Consider the following 20,857-nt stretch of genomic DNA (forward strand, 5'->3'; position numbering starts at 1 on the left):
CCAAGGGTCCTCACTCAGTCCCACCCTCTTCAACGTATACATGAGCCCCCTCGCGGCCATCGCACGCCAACACAACCTCAACATCATCTCCTACGTGGATGACACTCAACTGATCCTATCACTCACCAAAGACCCTAACACCGCCAAAACCAACCTACATGAAGGAATGAAAGAAGTAGCCGAGTGGATGAAGCACAGCCGTCTGAAACTGAATTCAGACAAAACAGAAGTCCTTATCTTAGGTACCTCCCCCTCCGCATGGGATGACTCTTGGTGGCCAGAGGCCCTTGGAAAAGCACCCATCCCGACGGACCACGCACGGAACCTGGGCGTCATCCTGGACTCCTCACTCTCTATGAACAGACAAGTCAACGCCGTTTCATCATCTTGCTTCAACATTCTTCGCATGCTCAAAAAAACATTTCGCTGGATCCCCACCGAAACCAGAAAAACGGTCACCCATGCACTGGTTACAAGCCGACTGGACTACGGAAACACCCTATACGCCGGTATCACCGCAAAACTCCAGAAAAAACTACAACGCATCCAGAACGCATCAGCCAGACTCATACTAGACATCCCGCGTAAAGACCACATCTCTAGTCACCTGAAAAACCTCCACTGGCTCCCCGTCAATAAGAGGATTACTTTCCGCCTCCTAACCCACGCACACAAAGCACTTTACGAACTTGGACCCGAATGCCTCAACACACGACTTTCCTTCTACACCCCCTCCCGCCAGCTACGATCCTCCAACCAAGCCCTTGCTACCGTACCTCGCATCAATAAAACCACCATGGGAGGCAGATCCTTCTCCTACCTCGCAGCTAAAACCTGGAACTCACTCCCCACTCACCTTCGTCTCACTCACAACCATCTTGCATTCAGAAAGCAACTTAAAACTTGGATATTCGACAAGTAACTCCCCACCCTTCTTCAAGCGCCTTGAGACCCTCCGGGTATGTAGCGCGCTATATAAATCTTCTGACTTGACTTGACTTGACTTGGCCAGGTACCAGGGTTCGATTCCCGCCTCGGCGGGGTCTCAGGCTCAATTTCCTCAGACCTGTTAATTCTCGCCTCGGTGCCTATTCTAATCACGGGCCCCACGCTGCAACTCTGGGCAATAGCTTGCTTAGCCTCCACACCGGCCCCAACAGTGCTAAGGATGCCTGGCCTCACCTTGGGGGTGCCCAGGAGTGGACACTTCACAGGGAAAGCCAGGAGGGGTTCCACAGCGGTATGAGTATCAGCGCCAGGAAGCCGAATAGGCGACACCGCAAGGTGACCGTCTGGTGACAGTGCGCTCTATAAGTACCATGACATGTACATTTACATTTACATCTGTTCTGTTTAATTGGTTGTAAACTTTTTTTGAAATGGCATTTTAAAATATATTATGGGGTTAAGGCATCTGCTGCACAGATCTCCGCGTGCCCAGTAAATCTCAGTGAACAATAATAATGGTGAGTTAACTCTGGAGGTTAAGACATTTGCTGGAGGGATCTGTATTTTTTTTTTTTTTTTTGCAGAGTTTTATATAGCGCGAACTAGAACCGAACCGAATCAGTTATCAGAGCGCTTTACATAGCACCAGTTACGTTACATGAGGACACACTTTCATTTTAGGCACGGGGAGATTAAGTGATTTGCCCAGAATCACAGGGGGGTTTTGGCGTCGTTACCGAGACTCGAACCAAGTTCCTCAGGTCCGAGGTCGAGCGCCTTAGCCGTTAGGCCAACCCCTCTACCCAATAGGATTAAGTAGCAAGGAGTATTAATGTGGTTCCTGAAAAGCAAATCATGTAACATGCAGATGACAGATTTTTAATTTATGTCGATAGGTAAGCGAGTTACTGCTTTTAGCACAGAGATCCATTTGTTACCTGCTGTTCATAAATTGCAGTCCTTCTAATATAGCACAGTGAGCTATGAAGGACATGTGACTCCTACACCCTGCGACCCTCACTGTCTGCTGAGGCCCACTGGAATTATGTGACTGTGCCGCCACTGCATTTTTTGATAACTATGGATTTGCTGCATTTGCCATACTCTGTAATGTGCTCTGATACCTTCGGGTCTAGGTCGCGTAATTTAAAGCTCACAAATAAATGACAAATAAATAAACATAATCCATCATCTGCTGCAAAATTTGCAGATTTTAACAAAAATAATTTAGTTTGTAGCTCAAACGGATCAAAAGTTACCAAAAATGTGGCGACTTCACCTCTCAGTTGCATATTGTTGTATGTGGGTCTTAATCCACTACTAATAAGGTGAAACCTTTGTCCAGGTGTTATTAAAATGTGTAAATACTACAAAATAATTAAGTGGTACTGTCACAAGATGTGCAAAATTATGCTGCACAATTAGCATTTTCTTGTCACATAATTTAGCTATCCCTGGCACATAATTTAATCCTTCATCACCGCGCAATTCCAGTGGCCCTAGTCTTATGTAACCCATCCTGCACATTGATTTAAAAGCACATGATTTATTGTCAATGTCTATTGTGTATGTGTGATGTAAGGCTCTCTGACATAGGGATAAGTACCGCTTTAGAAGAAAGAAAGAACAAGCATTTGCAATGCAATAGGTTTTACATTATTAAAGTTTGAACTATTGGTGTTGCATTATTAGCCCGTTGTTTCACGTTAACTCACTCAACAGTTCTGGCTTTTATAGTAATGCCAGATTCTGCACATGTTCTATGGCAATGCCACATTCTGCACTTTTTTCTGTGGTAATGCCAGATTCTGCATATCCTCTGTGGAAATGCGAGATTCTGCACAACTTGTATGGCCAGGTACTGCACATCTTCTGGGGTAATGCTAGACTTTGCACACCTTCTGTGGTGCCGAGTCTGGCATTATCTAGTTGTTGATAACCCAAGGGTGGGGTCACAAACTAGTTTTCCTTTTCTCGCACACCCAGCTCACCTCCGCTTCCTTCTTGGTCCGCGTCTGTCCACAGTCTCGGTTTTTGCGCACCTGTGGGAGAGGTTGGGTTTCAGGTTAGTTTTGTAATGAGGTGTGGCTGAGCGGCGAGAGAAGCTGACTCCGGAACGCAGGGCTCACGGTTCGATCTCCGGCGGCTGCTCAGCTCAGCATCATGTGATTCTAGACAATAGCTCACTTAATCTCTCTACCGGCCCCCCAGCGCCTGGATACCATTAGAGGTGATACGTTTGCGCTTTACAAATCTGAAATTACTATAATGTTAGCTCTTCTGGGTGGGAGTGTAGGTTTAATCATTTCTTTTTAATACATTGCTGTTACAGTCGGAGATGGCCTGCAGCTTTCACCATGGGAATTTACAGACTGGGCTTTGAGGGCAGGAGTAAAGAGGTGCAGGAAAAATCTGGGACAGCGGCTGAATAGTGGCCTTACAGGAGCAAGAAGACACCAGGGCAGGAGGCTGGGAGAGGGCTGTGGAGAAGCCCAGGAGCACACAGGTGATGGGAGAATCTGTGCAAAAGTCTAACCAGGGCCACATCCCAACCCGTTGTTCTTTTGCCCACCATGCCACCTCAGATTAGATCCAGCCCTAGGCAAATCAAACTTCATCGACTCCAATAATAACAGTCCAGCCCGAATTACCAGGCCCTTCCTGAACTGGAAAACAAGCAACCTATGACTAGTTCACCCTTATTGGGACTCTTCAGTCGGGTGAAGCTCGGTTAAATGTAAATGTAATGTAGTGCTTATATTGCGCACATATCACCCCCGAAGGGGTCTCAAGGCGCTGTACACATCCCGCTGTGGAACCCTTCCTGGCCTTTCCCTGTGAAGTGTCCACTCCTGGGCACCCCCAAGGTGAAGCCAGGCATCCAAGCACTGCTGGGGCTGTTGTGGAGATTAAGCAAGCTATTGCCCAGAGTTGCAGAGTGGGACCCATGGTTAGAATAGGCCCCGAGGCGAGAATTATCAGGTCCAAGGAAATTGAGCCCAAGACCCGCCGATGCGGGTATTGAACCCTGGTCCGGGCCAGACCTCTGCAGCAGGGTCTGCTGCTCTAACCATTGAGCCACACTTCTCCACTCCAGTTCCAGTGGTTCTGTTTTTAATGCACTGCCCTAGGTGGCAAGGGTCCATGTGTCCACCATCCCTCTGTCTGTCCAGCTGCCTTGGTCTCCTCACACTGTCTGTCCAGGAGTCCACCATCCCTCACTCTGTCTGTCCAGCTGCCTCGGGCTACTCACACTGTCTGTCCAGGTGTCCACCATCCCTCACTCTGTCTGTCCAGCTGCCTCGGGCTACTCACACTGTCTGTCCAGGTGTCCACCATCCCTCACTCAGTCTGTCCAGCTGCCTCGGACTCCTCACAATGCTGTCCATGTGTCCACCATCCCTCACTCTGTCTGTCCAGCTGCCTCGGGCTCCTCACACTGTCTGTCCAGGTGTCCACCATCCCTCACTCTGTCTGTCCAGCTGCCTCGGGCTACTCACACTGTCTGTCCAGGTGTCCACCATCCCTCACTCTGTCTGTCCAGCTGCCTCGGGCTCCTCACACTGTCTGTCCAGGTGTCCACCATCCCTCACTCAGTCTGTCCAGCTGCCTCGGACTCCTCACAATGCTGTCCATGTGTCCACCATCCCTCACTCTGTCTGTCCAGCTGCCTCTGACTCCTCACAATGCTGTCCATGTGTCCACCATCCCTCACTCTGTCTGTCCAGCTGCCTCGGACTCCTCACAATGCTGCCCATGTGTCCACCATCCCTCACTCTGTCTGTCCAGGTGCCTCGGGCTCCTCACACTGTCCATGTGTCCACCATCCCTCTGTCTGTCCATCTGCCTTGGTCTCCTCACACTGTCTGTCCATGTGTCCACCATCCCTCACTCTGTCTGTCCAGCTGCCTCGGGCTCCTCACACTGTCCATGTGTCCACCATCCCTCTGTCTGTCCAGCTGCCTTGGTCTCCTCACACTGTCTGTCCAGGTGTCCACCATCCCTCACTCTGTCTGTCCAGCTGCCTCGGGCTCCTCACACTGTCTGTCCATGTGTCCACCATCCCTCACTCTGTCTGTCCAGCTGCCTCGGACTCCTCACAATGCTGTCCATGTGTCCACCATCCCTCACTCCGTCTGTCCAGCTGCCTCGGATTCCTCACAATGCTGTCCATGTGTCCACCATCCCTCACTCTGTCTGTCCAGCTGCCTCTGGCTCCTCACACTGTCCATTTGTCCACCATCCCTCTATCTGTCCAGCTGCCTTGGTCTCCTCACACTGTCTGTCCAGGTGTCCACCATCCCTCACTCTGTCTGTCCAGCTGCCTCGGGCTCCTCACACTGTCTGTCCAGGTGTCCACCATCCCTCACTCTGTCTGTCCAGCTGCCTCGGGCTCCTCACACTGTCTGTCCATGTGTCCACCATCCCTCACTCTGTCTGTCCAGCTGCCTCGGACTTCTCACAATGCTGTCCATGTGTCCACCATCCCTCACTCTGTCTGTCCAGCTGCCTCGGACTCCTCACAATGCTGTCCATGTGTCAACCATCCCTCACTCTGTCTGTCCAGCTGCCTCTGGCTCCTGACACTGTCTGTTCAGGTGCCCACCATCCCTCACTCTGTCTGTCCAGCTGCCTCGGACTCCTCACAATGCTGTCCATGTGTCCACCATCCCTCACTCTGCCTGTCCAGCTGCCTCGGGCTCCTCACACTGTCCATGTGTCCACCATCCCTCTGTCTGTGCATCTGCCTTGGTCTCCTCACACTGTCTGTCCATGTGTCCACCATCCCTCACTCTGTCTGTCCAGCTGCCTCGGTCTCCTCACACTGTCCATGTGTCCACCATCTCTCTGTCTGTCCAGCTGCCTTGGTCTCCTCACACTGTCTGTCCAGGTGTCCACCATCCCTCACTCTGTCTGTCCAGCTGCCTCGGGCTCCTCACACTGTCTGTCCAGGTGTCCACCATCCCTCACTCTCTGTCCAGCTGCCTCGGACTCCTCACAATGCTGTCCATGTGTCCACCATCCCTCACTCTGTCTGTCCAGCTGCCTCAGACTCCTCACAATGCTGTCCATGTGTCCACCATCCCTCACTCTGTCTGTCCAGCTGCCTCGGACTCCTCACAATGCTGTCCATGTGTCCACCATCCCTCACTCTGTCTGTTCAGCTGCCTCGGACTCCTCACAATGCTGTCCATGTGTCCACCATCCCTCACTCTGCCTGTCCAGCTGCCTCGGGCTCCTCACACTGTCCATGTGTCCACCATCCCTCTGTCTGTCCATCTGCCTTGGTCTCCTCACACTGTCTGTCCATGTGTCCACCATCCCTCACTCTGTCTGTCCAGCTGCCTCGGGCTCCTCACACTGTCCATGTGTCCACCATCCCTCTGTCTGTCCAGCTGCCTTGGTCTCCTCACACTGTCTGTCCAGGTGTCCACCATCCCTCACTCTGTCTGTCCAGCTGCCTCGGGCTCCTCACACTGTCTGTCCAGGTTTCCACCATCCCTCACTCTGTCTGTCCAGCTGCCTCGGGCTCCTCACACTGTCCATGTGTCCACCATCCCTCACTCCGTCTGTCCAGCTGCCTCGGACTCCTCACAATGCTGTCCATGTGTCCACCATCCCTCACTCTGTCTGTCCAGCTGCCTCGGACTCCTCACAATGCTGTCCATGTGTCCACCATCCCTCACTCTGTCTGTCCAGCTGCCTCGGGCTCCTCACACTGTCCATGTGTCCACCATCCCTCTGTCTGTCCAGCTGCCTTGGCCTCCTCACACTGTCTGTCCAGGTGTCCACCATCCCTCACTCTGTCTGTCCAGCTGCCTCGGGCTCCTCACACTGTCTGTCCATGTGTCCACCATCCCTCACTCTGTCTGTCCAGCTGCCTCGGACTCTTCACAATGCTGTCCATGTGTCCACCATCCCTGCAGATGGAGTTCTAGGACCGTTTTCGAGCGAAACATCCTGGTCTTCAGATTGTTCCTGAATCTTGTGAAGTATTTTGAAATTATTACTACAATCTTATATAAACTGCATTCCCTTGACGATTCCTTCATGCACATATTTAATAGTTAGTTAATTTTACTATACAACCTTTTTTGGCCTTTACATATATATTTGTGTTTTCGCCGATCTGCGGGGTTCGCTGTTGAAGTCAGCCTATGAAAATTTATTTTTGAAGTCCTACCATCCTTCGTGGTTAAGTTTGTTTCAGTGAGGGGTTTGCACCAAACATGACATTTTTGGTTCACGTTTTTGCATTAGATTTATCAAAAATCCGTCGGGCCTTATAGGATGCAGGACAGATTATCTTGACAAATAGATTCCATTCATTCTTGATCAATTCAAACCCTTTATAGTCAAATGAGATCATGTTACCTGAAGATGACCGAATGAAACATTTCCAAATTGGATGTACAGACAGATGTGAGAGAGTGGTGCACACAGTTGCAGGGGTGACGTCCCTCTGCCACTTTTGAGATAGTTGTGATTTGCTATAATCTTTCAGAGCTAGCCTTATCTCTGGTTATCTGCCTGTCTGGATTTGTAACTACTAGGTGACAGTAATGGTGCCATAGGAACCCTGTCTCACTCCTCTGTGGATAAACCACACCCACCTTCCATAATTGTTTGGTAGCTTCTCTTAATTTCAACCTCTCCCTCCACCCCCACCCCCAACCACCTAGGATTCAGCAGCTGTTTATGTCTTGACAGATCCTATCTTGTCATTCCTTTACTGAGACATTGGAAAGAGAGACCCCTTATTGAATCTCTAGGAAGGGTAGAAGATAGTGGTGCTCAAAATATTCCTATAATGGCAGGGTTTAAAAGACTAGGGGGCCGATTCACAGAACAAACTTACGACAAAATCCTAAACTTACTACTTTTGGTATTCACAGAAGGCATTTAGTAGTAGTAAAGTTTGGATTTTATCTTAAGCCAGACTTAAGCCAGACTTAAGCCAGACTTAAGCCAGACTTAAGCCAGACTTAAGCCAGACTTAAGCCAGACTTAAGCCAGACTTAAGACAAAATCCTAACGTAAGTCTGTCTTAAGTCTGTCTAAAGTCTGTCTAAAGTCTGTCTAAAGTCTGTCTAAAGTCTGTCTAAAGTCTGTCTAAAGTCTGCCTAAAGTCTGCCTAAAGTCTGTCTAAAGTCAAACTTAAGACAACATCCTAACTTTACTACTACCAAATGCCTCCTGTGAATACCAAAAGTAGTAAGTTTAGGATTTTGTCTTAAGTTAGTTCTGTGAATCAGGCCCTCCTATAGTAAATTAGCTTTCTTTGTTTTACAAATGTGTAATAAAAAGTGGTTCAGACATAGCTATGTAGAGTTTAAGAGCGATCTTGTGGCATTTAGTGGCCTTTTGTTTGTCAGAGTTGAGAAAAGGCCAAGTAGTTCTATCAAGGTGGCTGATATTAGACTGCAAGAGCTTCACACTCCCTACCTCAAGGTCAATGCAAGTAATAAAGACTAATCTTACCTGCAGCTCTACGCACCTACACATACATTGCCATGCAGTGGTTAGATTGATATAGTGGATGCGATCTGTTTGTCATGTGAAATATAGCATGTGGTATGTCGATGCGATACACGGAGAACCAATTTTAAAAAGTTGAACACATGAAACATGTATGGGGTGTTGGACATCTTCCTTTATAGGTTCATGGTGTACAAGAAAATCTTCATAAAAATGTTACAAAATTAGATTTGAGGCCATATTAATTTCATGGTGTAATAAGTGAATCTATCTTTGGAATGTAAGTGGAGTGAATGTGTTTCCTCTTTCCTTTATTAATGTGAATTTATAGAAAACAAAAAAAACAGAGGATGGGAAGTTTTGACATTCAGGCAGTTTTTAGTCTGAATATGTTGCCCAATTACATGGTGTATATTTTCCAGTGCAGTTGTGCAGTTTAAAGATTATGATGTGCTAAGTAAATTTGGTTTGATTTTTAAATGGGAATTTGAGAATGCAAAAGCCATATGAGTACATCAATCAATCAATCAATCAAAGCATTTATATAGCGCACTACTCACCCAGAGGGTCTCAAGGCGCTAGGGGAGGGGGGTCCGCTACTGCTCGAACAGCCAGGTCTTGAGTTGCTTCCTGAAGGCGAGGTGGTCCTGAGCCAGGCGGAGGTGGGTCGGGAGGGAGTTCCAAGTCTTGGCGGCGAGGTAGGAGAAGGACCGTCCCCCTGTGGTGGCTCTTCGGATGCGGGGGACGGCGGCGAGGGCGTGGCCGGTCGATCGAAGCTGGCGTTTGGGAGCGTAGAAGTTGAGGAGGCTGTTGAGGTATCCTGGGCCTTGGTTGTGTAGGGCTTTGTGTGCGTGGGTGAGGAGCCGGAAGGTGATTCTTTTGTTGACCGGGAGCCAGTGCAGGTTTCTCAGGTGTCCGGAGATGTGGCTGCGACGGGGGATGTCCAGGATGAGTCGTGCTGAGGCGTTCTGGATCTGCTGGAGTCTCTTCTGGAGTTTGGCAGTGGTTCCGGCTTAGAGGGAGTTGCCGTAGTCCAGACGGCTGGTGACGAGGGCCTGGGTGACCGTCTTCCTGGTCTCGGTGGGGATCCACCGGAAGATTTTAGGTAGCATGCACAGGATGTTGAAGCACGACGAGGAGACGGTGTTGACTTGTCTGGTCATGGAGAGGGAGGAGTCCAGGATGAAGCCCAGGTTGCGTGCGTGGTCTGTTGGTTTGGGTGCGTTGCCCAGGGCGGGGGGCCACCAGGAGTCGTCCCAGGCGGAGGGTGAAGATCCCAGGATGAGGACTTCCGTCTTGTCTGAGTTCAGTTTCAGGCGGCTGTTCTTCATCCATTCGGCTACTTCTTTCATCCCTTTGTGAAGGTTGGTTCTGGCGGTGGCGGGGTTGTTGGTGAGGGAGAGTATCAGCTTGGTGTCGTCGGCGTAGGAGATGATGTTGAGGTTGTGCTGGCGTGCGAGGTCTGCGAGGGGGCTCATGTAGACGTTGAAGAGGGTTGGACTGAGCGAGGAGCCTTGAGGAACGCCGCAGATGACTTCGGTGGCTTCTGATCTGAACGGGGGGAGGCGGACTCTCTGTGTCCTTCCGGCGAGGAAGGAGATGTTCCACTCCAGTGCCTTCTCTTTGATTTCGACGTTGCTGAGGCGCTGTACTAGTGTACGGTGGCAGACGGTGTCGAAGGCCGCGGAGAGGTCTAGGAGGATGAGGGCTGCTGTTTCTCCGTTGTCAAGCAGGGCTCAGATGTCATCGGTGGCTGCGATCAGGGCGGTCTCGGTGCTGTGGTGGGCCCGGAAGCCAGACTGCGAGAGGTCGAGGGATCCGTTCGTCTCGTGGAAGGCGGCCAGCTGCTTGTTGATGGTCTTCTCGATGACTTTTGCAGGTAACGGGAGCAGCGAGATGGGGTGGTAGTTCTTGAGGTCGGTGGGGTCGGCTGATGGCTTCTTGAGTAGAGCGCTGAGTTCGGCGTGCTTCCAGCTCTCCGGGAAGGTGGCGGTGTCGAAGGAGGTGTTGATGATGTCCCGCAGGTGGGGTGCGATGACAGCGTCGGCCTTGTTGAAGACGTGGTGAGGGCAGGGGTCGGTCGGAGATCCGGAGTGGATGGAGTTCATCGTGCGGACGGTGTCTTCGGTGCTGATCGGGGTCCAGGCGTGGAGGGTGGTGGTGGGGGGCGGTGGTTCGGTTGTGGCGTGCGTCGGTTGAGTGCTGAAGCTGTTGTGTATGTCCGTGATCTTGTTGTAGAAGTAGGAGGCGAGGGAGTTTCAGAGGTCTTGCGACGGGGTGATGTCGTTGTTTCCGGCGTTGGGGTTGGAGAGCTCTTTAACGATGTTGAAGAGTTCCTTGCTGTTGTGTGCGTTGTTGTCCAGTCGTTCCTTGAATGCAGTTTTCTTGGTGGCGTGGATCAGTTGGTGGTGTTTTCGGGTGGCGAGCTTGAGGGCAGTCATGTTGTCCGGTGTTGGGTCTCTGCGCCAGGCTCTCTCGAGGGCTCGGCAGCTCTTCTTGGAGCTCTTGAGTTCGTCGGTGAACCATGGGGCTTTCTTGCTGCCGGGTCTGCTAGGCGGGGTCCTCAGGGGGGCGAGGTCGTCTGCGCAGTCGCTGATCCACTTCGTGAGGTTGGTGGCCGCTTGGCTGAGGTTCGTTGCGTTGGTGGGTGGGTTCTTGCTCAGGGAAGTCGCGAGCTGGTCGGCTGTGATCTTGTTCCAGCTTCTGCGAGCACCCTGTTGCTGGTGGTGGTGGATCGTGGTCCTTCTGAAGCTGAAGTGGATGCAGCTGTGGTCCGTCCAGTGGAGTCCGGTGGCGTGGCTGAAGGTGATGTCCTTGCTGGATGAGAAGACGGGGTCAAGTGTGTGTCCGGCGTAGTGGGCGGGGGTGGTCACCAGCTGCTTGAGACCGATGGTGGCGAGGTTGTCCAGCAGGGTGGTGGTGTTGTGGTCGTTGTTGTTCTCCAGGTGGAAGTTGAGGTCCCCGAGGAGGATGTAGTCAGCGGAGGGGAGGGCGTGCGGGCTGGCGAAGTCGGCGATGTCCTCGCTGAATTGTGTGCGTGGTCCCGGGGGTCTGTAGATGAGGGTGCCTCTGAGGGTTGTCTTGGGGTTGATGTGGACCTGGAAGTGCAGGTGCCCGGTGGGTGCGAGGGTGTCGTCGGTGTTGGTCGTGATGCGGATGGTGTTCTTGTGGATGATGGCGATGCCTCCTCCAGTCTGGTTGACGCGGTCCCTCCGGATGATCTTGTAGCCGTCTGGGATGGCGATGGCGATGTTGGGCGCTGAAGATGCGTTCATCCAGGTTTCCGTGAGGAAGGCGACATCTGGGGCTGTGGTGTCGAGCAGGTTCCAGAGCTCGACTGCGTGTCTGTGGACGGAGCGGGTGTTGAGCAGGATGCATTTCAGATGGCTGCTGCTGATGCTCGTCTCGGTCTTGGTCGGTGTTGGAGCAGTGCAGGACCGGATGCAGGTGAACTTGCAGGAGTTGCAGCAGAAGGGTCCGTGGGTGCGTCTCGGGGTGGCTCGGTAGCAGCCCGGGAGTCGGCCGGCGTTGAGTGCGTTGAGTTCAGTGGCGTTGTAGGTCCGGCGCGTGGGCTGGGGTCTGCGGGAGCCAGGGGTCGTGGCACTGGGCGCGGTCCAGTCGCGGACAGGCGCAGACGGGCTTACCTTTGGCGCACCTTCGGCGCGTAGTCGGGAAGCCCACTGCGCGTGCGCACGGTCGCCATTTATGGCGAAGTGCAGGGAGGGAGGAGCAGCTGGGAGGCGGGAGCGGGGAGGAAGGGGGCGTGTCTACACTCCCGGCGGCGGAAAGCGGGGAGCGGGGCGGGTTGGTGCAGGGGACAGCAGCGCGGGGGGGGGATACTAGCACAGGAGACAATGTAAGCAGCAAAGATACAGTAACAATATACAGTCACAAGGAAACAGTCAATAACGAACAAAGCTACACAATGGCACAAATGCGGCAAAACAACGAGCGGGGGGGCGTGGCCCGAGGGCGGGAAGGCTCAGCGAGGCTGAGAGTAGCGGCAGGCAGGGGAAACACGCAGCAGCTGGTGGCTTTGCGGCCCGGGGGTGTCCTACGAGTAGGTCACACTCACCTGTGCCGCACGGTCGCCATTTATGGCCAAGTGCAGGGAGGGAGGAGCAGCTGGGAGGCGGGAGCGGGGAGGAAGGGGGCCTGTCTACACTCCCGGCGGCGGGAAGCGGAAAGCGGGGAGCGGGGCGGGTGGGTGCAGGGGACAGCAGCGCGGGGGGGATACTAGCACAGGAGACAATGTAAGCAGCAAAGATACAGTAACAATATATAGTCACAAGGAAACAGTCAATAACGAACGAAGCTACACAATGGCACAAATGCGGCAAAACAACGAGCGGGGGGCGTGGCCCGAGGGTGGGAAGGCTCAGCGAGGCTGAGAGTAGCGGCAGGCGGGGGAAACACGCAGCAGCTGGTGGCCGTGCGGCGCGGGGGTGTCCTACGAGTATGTTCTACTTTTGTTGGGTATTAACCGGGAGATTATTGTGACATTATTAATATACATATTTTTTATTTATTAGTTAAGTCATTGACCATCTTCACTTAAACACTTGCAGCTGGTAACATAACATAACCCATCAAACAGACCACACATTTATATATAACTTTAATAAAAAGTGAAAGTGAGCGTTGGCATACCATGTATCATTTTCAGCATGTATGAAAAGTTCAAATGCCCGCTTACACGTACGTCAGATTATAAAAACGATTTTTCCAACTTCTAAAGAATATGGCCTGTTAAGAATAATATATGTAAGAAATTTTCTTCCTCATGTGGAATTTTCTTCCATGCAGCTTCCTCTGAGAGTTCAGTCAAAAGCATCAAGCAAAACCACAGAGCACACACTGCAAAAGTAGGAAAAGGCTCTTGGACATAATGGCGAGCCTTACTTATCAGCTCAACATGCCACATGGTATTAATAATATAATGTATTTCCTGTACGGGGAGATTTGGTTTTGTGGTGAGATTATGGTAGGGTGAGATTTTTCCTGGGGAGACTGCACTGCAGAAGATATGTTACTCCGTGATGTGAGGATACATATATTTTCTCCTTGGGTCTCAACGTCTCATATGTACAGCGGGAGGGCCGATACTACACTAATGGTGAATCCTCTCTTGTTTGCAGTGCTTGGCACAGTTTTGAAAGTCCACTGCAGCCTGACCAAAGGATGCCTCTGCATTAGTTTAATCTCTTGCAGCAAATGGCATTTGGTGCAGTTTCCTGGCTGCTGTGGGTTGGCAGTTGCTGATGATGAGAACCTGAGTGTGCAGGTGAGAACCAATCTGCACACTCCCATGGTATTACTCCCGTGAGGCACTGCCAACCTTTTTCACCACTTTTTTCTTATTTTCTGTCGTCCACACCACTGGGTGGTACAGACTGAGGGAGACTGAGTTCAAAAACTTTTTAAAGAAAAGGTGAACATGGATTCCCTAAAACAGAAGGTATAATTTTAGCCGTTGTGTATTCACACAAATCTGGGTGACCAAACTATGATGGAGGGAATTCCAAGTATCATGTTCAGCTAAAAATATCAGGTCTATATTGTGTTGTAATACTGAGAGTGGGGGGGGGGGGCGCCACCTGATCTATATCCCTCTGTAGCTCCTTTGTGTATGTGGCAGTTTCCTGGGTGTCTGGAAAGTCCAGTAAATCTCACTTTTATTACACACTAGCTTACCCGTCGCGCGTTGCTGCGATCTCAGAAGAAAGGAAATTTACGGAAACTTGTTATGATAACATTCAATTTACATTGTGTCATTTTTATTGAAACTTATCCATTTTAATATGAAATCTAGTCCGCACACTTGCAGCGATTGTCCTTGTGCTTTGTTGATGGTCATTGCAAAAGCGAGTCGCACCGGAAACTGTAAACGTTCAGTATTGTAAAGATTATGAGGGCCCCGGGGGGGGGCTGATATTTAACACATTTTTCCCCCCCAATTTTTTTGCCAGGAACCTTCGCGGGAGTGTACTCAACAACTTCCCAAAGTTTTATGCCGATCGGATGAATGGTGTAGTAATGCATAAAGGACAAACTGACATACTTTCGATTTTATATATATAGATAGATATCAGACTCGTGATTCCCCCCTTGGCGTTTCTATGTGGGAACAAGACAAAGATGTGTTTTTAGATATAAAATCACATGCTCATATCAGACAAAGCCTCTGCCAGGAAGAGCTTAAATCATTGCAACTTTAAAGAGTCTTCTGATGCCTCCTCTGCGTTTATCTTCTGTGTCGGTATCTTTCTAAGGCTCTGAGGCCACAGATCACTCAAACACTCGGGTGCTCTGCTGAAATACATTAATTATCAGTGATACATGCAGCCTATTAAAGAGGCTCATTAGAATATCGCTTAATGAGAACAAATGTTTTCATGGAAATGTCTGTGCGCTGTTCCAATTAATAGGCAGCAAAATCTAGAAATAATTAGGCAGATTAAAAATTCCAAACTACTGTAAAAACTTTGTTTAATTTAGTATTCAGTGCAAGGAGACTACATTTTGGAATTCCAGTTAACTAAAGACAAAGTGGCGAAAACAAACCGCATAATTATGAAGGTCTTTGATGGTTGTGGGGTGGATCTGAGAGAGAGAGAGACAGACAGACAGACAGACAGAAGGTGGAAAGATTGGTGATTGATCTGCAGATGGTTTTGGAGTAGCTTGTTTTTTTTTTCAGGGTATGTAATCTTTGCTTCTTCGAGGGTGATTTTATTAAGTCTCGATTTGAAAAAAGTGCATGGCTGGTTCGACAGAGTTGTCTGTACATTGTGAGAAGTTAAATAAAAGTATTCTTTCTGTAGAGAGTAGGTGACTATTGTTCCATCCCGTTGTTTCTAGCCCTCTTGCCCACCACAGATGAGCATCAAGTTAAGTGCTAAGTGTTACATACACCGGGCCCGCCTATGGCACCTTGGGGCGGGCACGGTTCGCCCGGAGATCGCAGTTGTAGTTCGGGCATGGACTGTCTAGTGCAGTTCCGCCCACCTTTATTAACTACACGCTCCGCCTCCCGGCATGAGCGCGGGGGCCAAACATTTCTGGAGCGTGCGCCGGCATATGAACCAGCACGCTAACTGTTACATCCCATCCCAAATCATTCCATGACTTAGTCCCATGAAATGAAATGAAAAGAGCATTTGTATAGCGCGGTAGCTGCCCTCAGGCGTCCTAGCGCTGCAAACAACGTGCTGAGTAACTACGGCTCGGGCTATTCTGGTTTGTTAAAAAGAAGGGTTTTTAAGAGTTTGCGGAAAGTGAGAAGTTTGGGCTCTGATCTGAGTTGTATAGGGAGGGAGTTCCCGAGTCTGGCCGAGTTGAGGGAGAACGTGCGGCCTCCACATCTTGCTTTCTTGAACCTCGGTGTTATGGCCCGGAAAGAGGATCCAGATCTGAGCTGCCTGTTTAGATGAAAGGCTGTTATCAAAGTTTGGTTGATATTGGCGCCTGTGTTCCAAAAAGCTTGGTGGGCAATGCACATTGCTTTAAATTCAACCCTTTCCCTCACTGGAAGCCAGTGTAGGTCCTTAAGTCTGGGTTTGACCGGGGCTCGGCGGGGGATCTGGAGAAGGGTTCTGGCTGCTGCAGTTTTGAATGATCTGAAGTTTGTTAAAGGTCATCTGGGGTGCGCCTAGATAGAGGGCGTTCCCGTGGTCCAGACGGGATAGGATCAAGCCCTGGACCATTATCTGCCTAGCATTAGAAGGCAACAGAGGGAGAATTTTTCTCAGAAGTCTTAGCAGCCCAAAACAGCTGGCTGAGAGTTTGGCTGCTTGATGGTTGAAATTGAGGGTTTTGTCGAGCCATATGCCCAGGCTTTTGATAGTGTCTTTGTGCACAGGGGCGGGTCCGAGGCAAGGGGGCCAGAATGGGTCAATACTGCTATGGATGGGAATCCCAAGAAGCATGAGTCTTACAGCCCACATACTTGGCAGGCATAGCCCTTCAGGCGAGTTCTCAGCTGGGTATTGCCTCTCAGTGCATATCTGGACTGGCCGCAGCTGGAGCTTGGTTCAGGAACCGGTGCACTGGGAGATGATGCCAGTTTTGGGGATTCTTGGGTTTCTTCTGGAGCCCTCGAGGGTGCGGCTGGCTCTGGTGGGTAGTCCTCGGCCTCTCCTGGCTCCTCCTGGTTTGCCCAGGGGATCTCTGGGGTCGTCGTTCATTTCTATGCAGCGATCAGGGTTGATCACATGCTTGAACCATGAGACATTGCGGGTCACAGTTTCTCCTTCTTTGCTGGTTGTCACCATGGTCCCTTTCACTTCGGTCACTGTCCAATATCCCTGTTCATATCGGGTCTGGAATTTTCCTTCGGGTTTCCGGTCTCTCAAGATGACGGTATCCCCCCTCTGCATTCACGAGACACGGCTCTCCTGGTTCGGCTTGCAGTGTTGTTTTGCTTTTTTCTCCTCCTGAAGTCGCAGTCTTCATCAAAGGGAGTGGGTGTCCACCCTGGTGCCCTGGGGAGACCATCTCTGCGGTTACCATTGAACATTAGCGCCTCGGGTGCTTGACTTGTGGAGCTCTGAGGGGTGCTCCGGTATTCCCGCAGTAACTTCTGCAGGTGTTGTTCTGGGTCGACTTGTTCAGCTACGGCGATGAGGAGGGCTTTGTTGATAGTTCTCATAAACTTCTTAACCTCACCGTTGGCTTGTAGCCATTGTTGAGTGAGGCGCCTGTGCCGGATGCCGTGGTGTTGTAGGAATTCTCGGAACTCGTGTCCTTGAAATGGGGGTCCGTTGTCACTTCTAAGTTCTTCCGGGCATCCAAACATGGCAAATATTTTCTCGAGCACTGTGCCTATGTGTGAGAAGGCCGGCGAGCTGTTAACCTCCACAATGGGGTACTTTGAGTAGCTGTCGGCCGCGGCCAAGGTGACTCAGCCGTCCAGGAAACTCCCGAAGTCCACACTTCGCTTCTCCCATGGACATCTCCTGTGATCTTCGGTGTGGATGGGTGCGGGCCTCTCGGGGCCACTCATCACTTGGCAGGATGGGCACCTCCGGACTGTCTCGTCTGCACGGGCATCCAGACTTTCTCCTGCATGCGTGCTTTCATCTTTTCCACCCCTTGGGTGTCCCCTGTGGGCTAGTTGGGTCGACCTTACCTGGAGGGATGCTGGGATAACCATGCGAGACCCTCTCAACAGGATTCCTCTCTGGGTGACACTCAGCTCATTCCTTACCCTCCACATGTGTATCAGGGTCTCTTTCTCTGTGCCTGAGCATGAGTTCCCCTTTTGCAGGAATTGACGCCAGTGTCCTCCTTGGACGGCGGCCCGGACTTTGGCAAGCACTGTGTCCGCTGCCGCTGTGACTGTCCCCTCCTCAAGGGTCAGTGCTCTGGGGCACGTGAGTGCTGAGATCATGTTCAGGTGGGCCTCCGCAGACTCAGTTCTTCACTCGTCTTCCACGGTGGTCGTGTGTCTCGAGAGCAAATTGGCGGGGTTCTTGGCGCCTGGCCAATATGCTACGTCCATTTCGTACTGCTAGAGCCCGATGGCCCACCTCTCTATGCGTGGTGGTGGGTGTGGTGCTGAGCCTTTGAACAGCGGTACCAAGGGTTGATGGTCCATGATGACCTTGAACGGGTGTCCGCATATGTATAGATGAAAATGCCTGCATGCCCAGCGGATTGCAAGGGCTTCCCTCTCGATTTGTGCATATCATTTCTCGGTCGGAGAGAGGGCCTTGCTGGCTTATGCTAGGGCAGCCCATCTCCCGGGCTCTAGCTCTTGAGTGAGGACGGCCCTTAGACCTACAGGGCTGGCATCTACAAGTATCTCTGTCCACCTAGTGGGGTTGAAGTACACCAGTGTGGTGTGGTCAAGGAGGGCGTTCTTGGCTGCTCGGAAGGCTGCTTTTTCGTCCGGGCCCTATCGCCACATGGGGTCTCCTCAAGTGAGATTTTGGAGCGGCTCCGCGATGGTGGCCAGATCTGGGATAAAGCGGTCGCAGAGAAAACTGCGGACCTCGGCCACTGTTAGCGGTGCTGACACATTTTTGATGGCCTGAGACTTTTTTTGATGGCCTGAGACTTCCAGGGGTCAACCTGTATGCCTTCCTGCGTGAACGTGTAGCCAAAGAACTTGTTTCGCTGTTGGAATAGCGAACACTTTTCCTTGTGTAGGGTGACTCCATGGTCCTGGAGCCTTCTTAGCATGGCCCTCAAGTGCTGGTAGTGTTCCTCCGCTGTTTGCGAGTGGATGAGGATGTCATCGCTCATGTTCAGCATGCCAGGCAGTCCGACCAGGATCTCTTTGACTGTGTTTTGAAAGATCTCGGCTGCCGAGGATATGCCGAAGTTTAGTCGTTTGTACCTGTGGAGTCCTATGTGGTTATATACCGGCTTTCTTTTGCAAGCACTGGTTGATGGAAGCCGGTGTTAAGATCCAACTTTGAAAACCATATGGATCTGTTCAGGTCAGCCATGAGGTCGTCCATGGTCGGCGTTATGTGGCGTTCCAGCCGAATAGCCTTATTGGGGAGGTGCATATCAATGCAGAGTCTAACTTTCCCCGGTTGGCGAGGCTTTTCGGCGATCACCATCGGGGACACCCATGGTGTTGGCCCTGAGATCTTTTCTATGACCCCTTGGTCCTCTAGCTTCTGCATCTCTTCCTCCACTAGTGGTGAGAGGTGGAAGATGATTCTCCTATGCCTTAGGGCCGTTGGCTTGACGGTCGGTTCTAGGTGCAGCTTGCTTGGAGCTTTCTTTATCCGCCCCAATCCCTTGAACAGGTCTAAGAACTGATTGAGTAGTTCCTTGGTCTGGTCAGCTTGCACACGTCTGACGAATGTCACCAATCCCAGGTCTTCTGCTGCGTGGCTACTCAGCAATGTATCTGCCTCCTGGTCAATGACGTGGATGTCAACTGTGATATCGGTGTCTTCTGACCACACTGGTACAGTCATTTTGCCTCGGAGAGGTAACGGTGAGTCACTCCCATATGCAAAGATCTTTGACTTTGAGGGACGGAGTTCTGGCTTGGGCTTCAATCTGTTGTATTGCTGGATACCGATGACAGTGACTGACGCACCTGTGTCGATCACAGCGTTGCCTTCTGACCCAGCTATTTGCACCGTGCATCGGGGCTGGGAACGCCTTCAACTTTTCAAAGCGTGGGTGAAATTGATTAGGTACGTCTCCACCGCCTCCTCCTCAGATGATGAGTCGTCTCCTTGGTAGGTGGTCTGCTCCTTCCTCCTGCCCAGCGAGGATGACAGCGAGGTCCTCGATAGCTGGCAGACCATTCTCCATATCTGCTTGGGTCATTTCCCTTCTTTCGGTTGTGTCTTCTTCCTGCACACCGAGGCCAAGTGGTTCGCAATCCCGTTGTTGGTGCACGTCTTCCCTTGTGCTGGGCATGAGTTTGGGGAATGTTCCTCATGCCCACAATACCCGCATCGGTCCTTCGGGTTAGGCGGTGGGCGATCTCTCGGTTTGTGGCCTGGTCGCGCGGTCTGATTACGACGGCACGCTCAGCCTTGATGGTGATACCCTTGTCTGTGCTGCGCATCAGCGCCTGGTCCATTTCTTCCTCTCACGCAGCTGAGAAATCGTGAGAATGCGCCAACACTAGTATATCGTTCATCAGTATATTCTGCTGCCTTAGGATGAGACCTTATAGGACTTTGCTGCGGATTCCGAGAATCAATTGTGCTCTGGTCTCTTCTGCCTCCCTGTCCCCTGCAAGATGAGTACTGGCGAGTTCTCTCAGCCTCACACGAAGGGCGTCCACTGACTCTCCTTCTCTTTGTTTGGCCTGCCTCAGTTTGAAGTGTTCAAAGTCTGGGTTTAGTTGGGGGTCAAAGTGTGCATTTAAAGCAGTCACTGCTGCCGCATAATCCTCGGGAGGTCCCGTGTCAGGGAGGTGTTTGAAAAGCATATAGATTTCCTCTCCTGCGTAGTGGAGAAGGAGTGAGTGCTTGACGGCTCCCTCTGTTTCTCTGGTGGCGATAAAGTAATTTTCTAGGCGACCGAGCCAGACTTGCCGTGGCGGTGCTGCCGTAGCGGGGTCTGCTGACTCACTGAAATGAGGTAGGACTCCTGAGGGAGGGTGCTGTGATGCGGCTCTCGCTGGAAGTTGTGCGTTGTTTTCTTGATCACCCATGGTGAGAACAAGGAGCGATGGGGCGTCTCAGTATGGGTGCTGCGCCTTGACTGTGTGGCCCTGGCTCACTGAGTTGAGCGGCTGAATCCTCTGGGGCTCTGTGCAGCTACTGCGTTTATGCACGGCCTTGTGGCACGTGGGCTGGCCTTGCTGAGTGAAGACGGGCCTGGGTATGGTCCCAGCGTGTCTGGCGCGACTTACCCTCGTGGGTGTGGTCTGCCTCGTTGCTTTGTTGCTAGGCGCTGGGGCGACGTCTTCCTGTTAGTGCACACACGTGTTGCCCTTGTGCAGGAA

General features: G+C 51.4%; 1 protein-coding gene across 2 annotated transcripts in view; it reads left to right on the forward strand.

Annotated features, from left to right (window-relative positions):
* STXBP6 (syntaxin binding protein 6) overlaps positions 1-20,857 on the forward strand; it is a 469,813-nt gene that overhangs the window by 89,703 nt on the left and 359,253 nt on the right. Inside the window, exon 1 of one of the 2 annotated variants that reach the window (XM_078659427.1) lies at positions 3,287-3,454. The exons of the other annotated variant lie outside the window; for it this stretch is intronic. The gene's annotated coding sequence lies outside the window, so the exon portion shown is untranslated. Of the gene's footprint in view, positions 1-3,286; positions 3,455-20,857 lie in introns of those variants that run through there. 2 annotated transcript variants of the gene reach the window in all.

This window comes from Lissotriton helveticus, chromosome 9 (assembly GCF_964261635.1).
Source record: "Lissotriton helveticus chromosome 9, aLisHel1.1, whole genome shotgun sequence".
Lineage (NCBI taxonomy): Eukaryota > Metazoa > Chordata > Amphibia > Caudata > Salamandridae > Lissotriton > Lissotriton helveticus.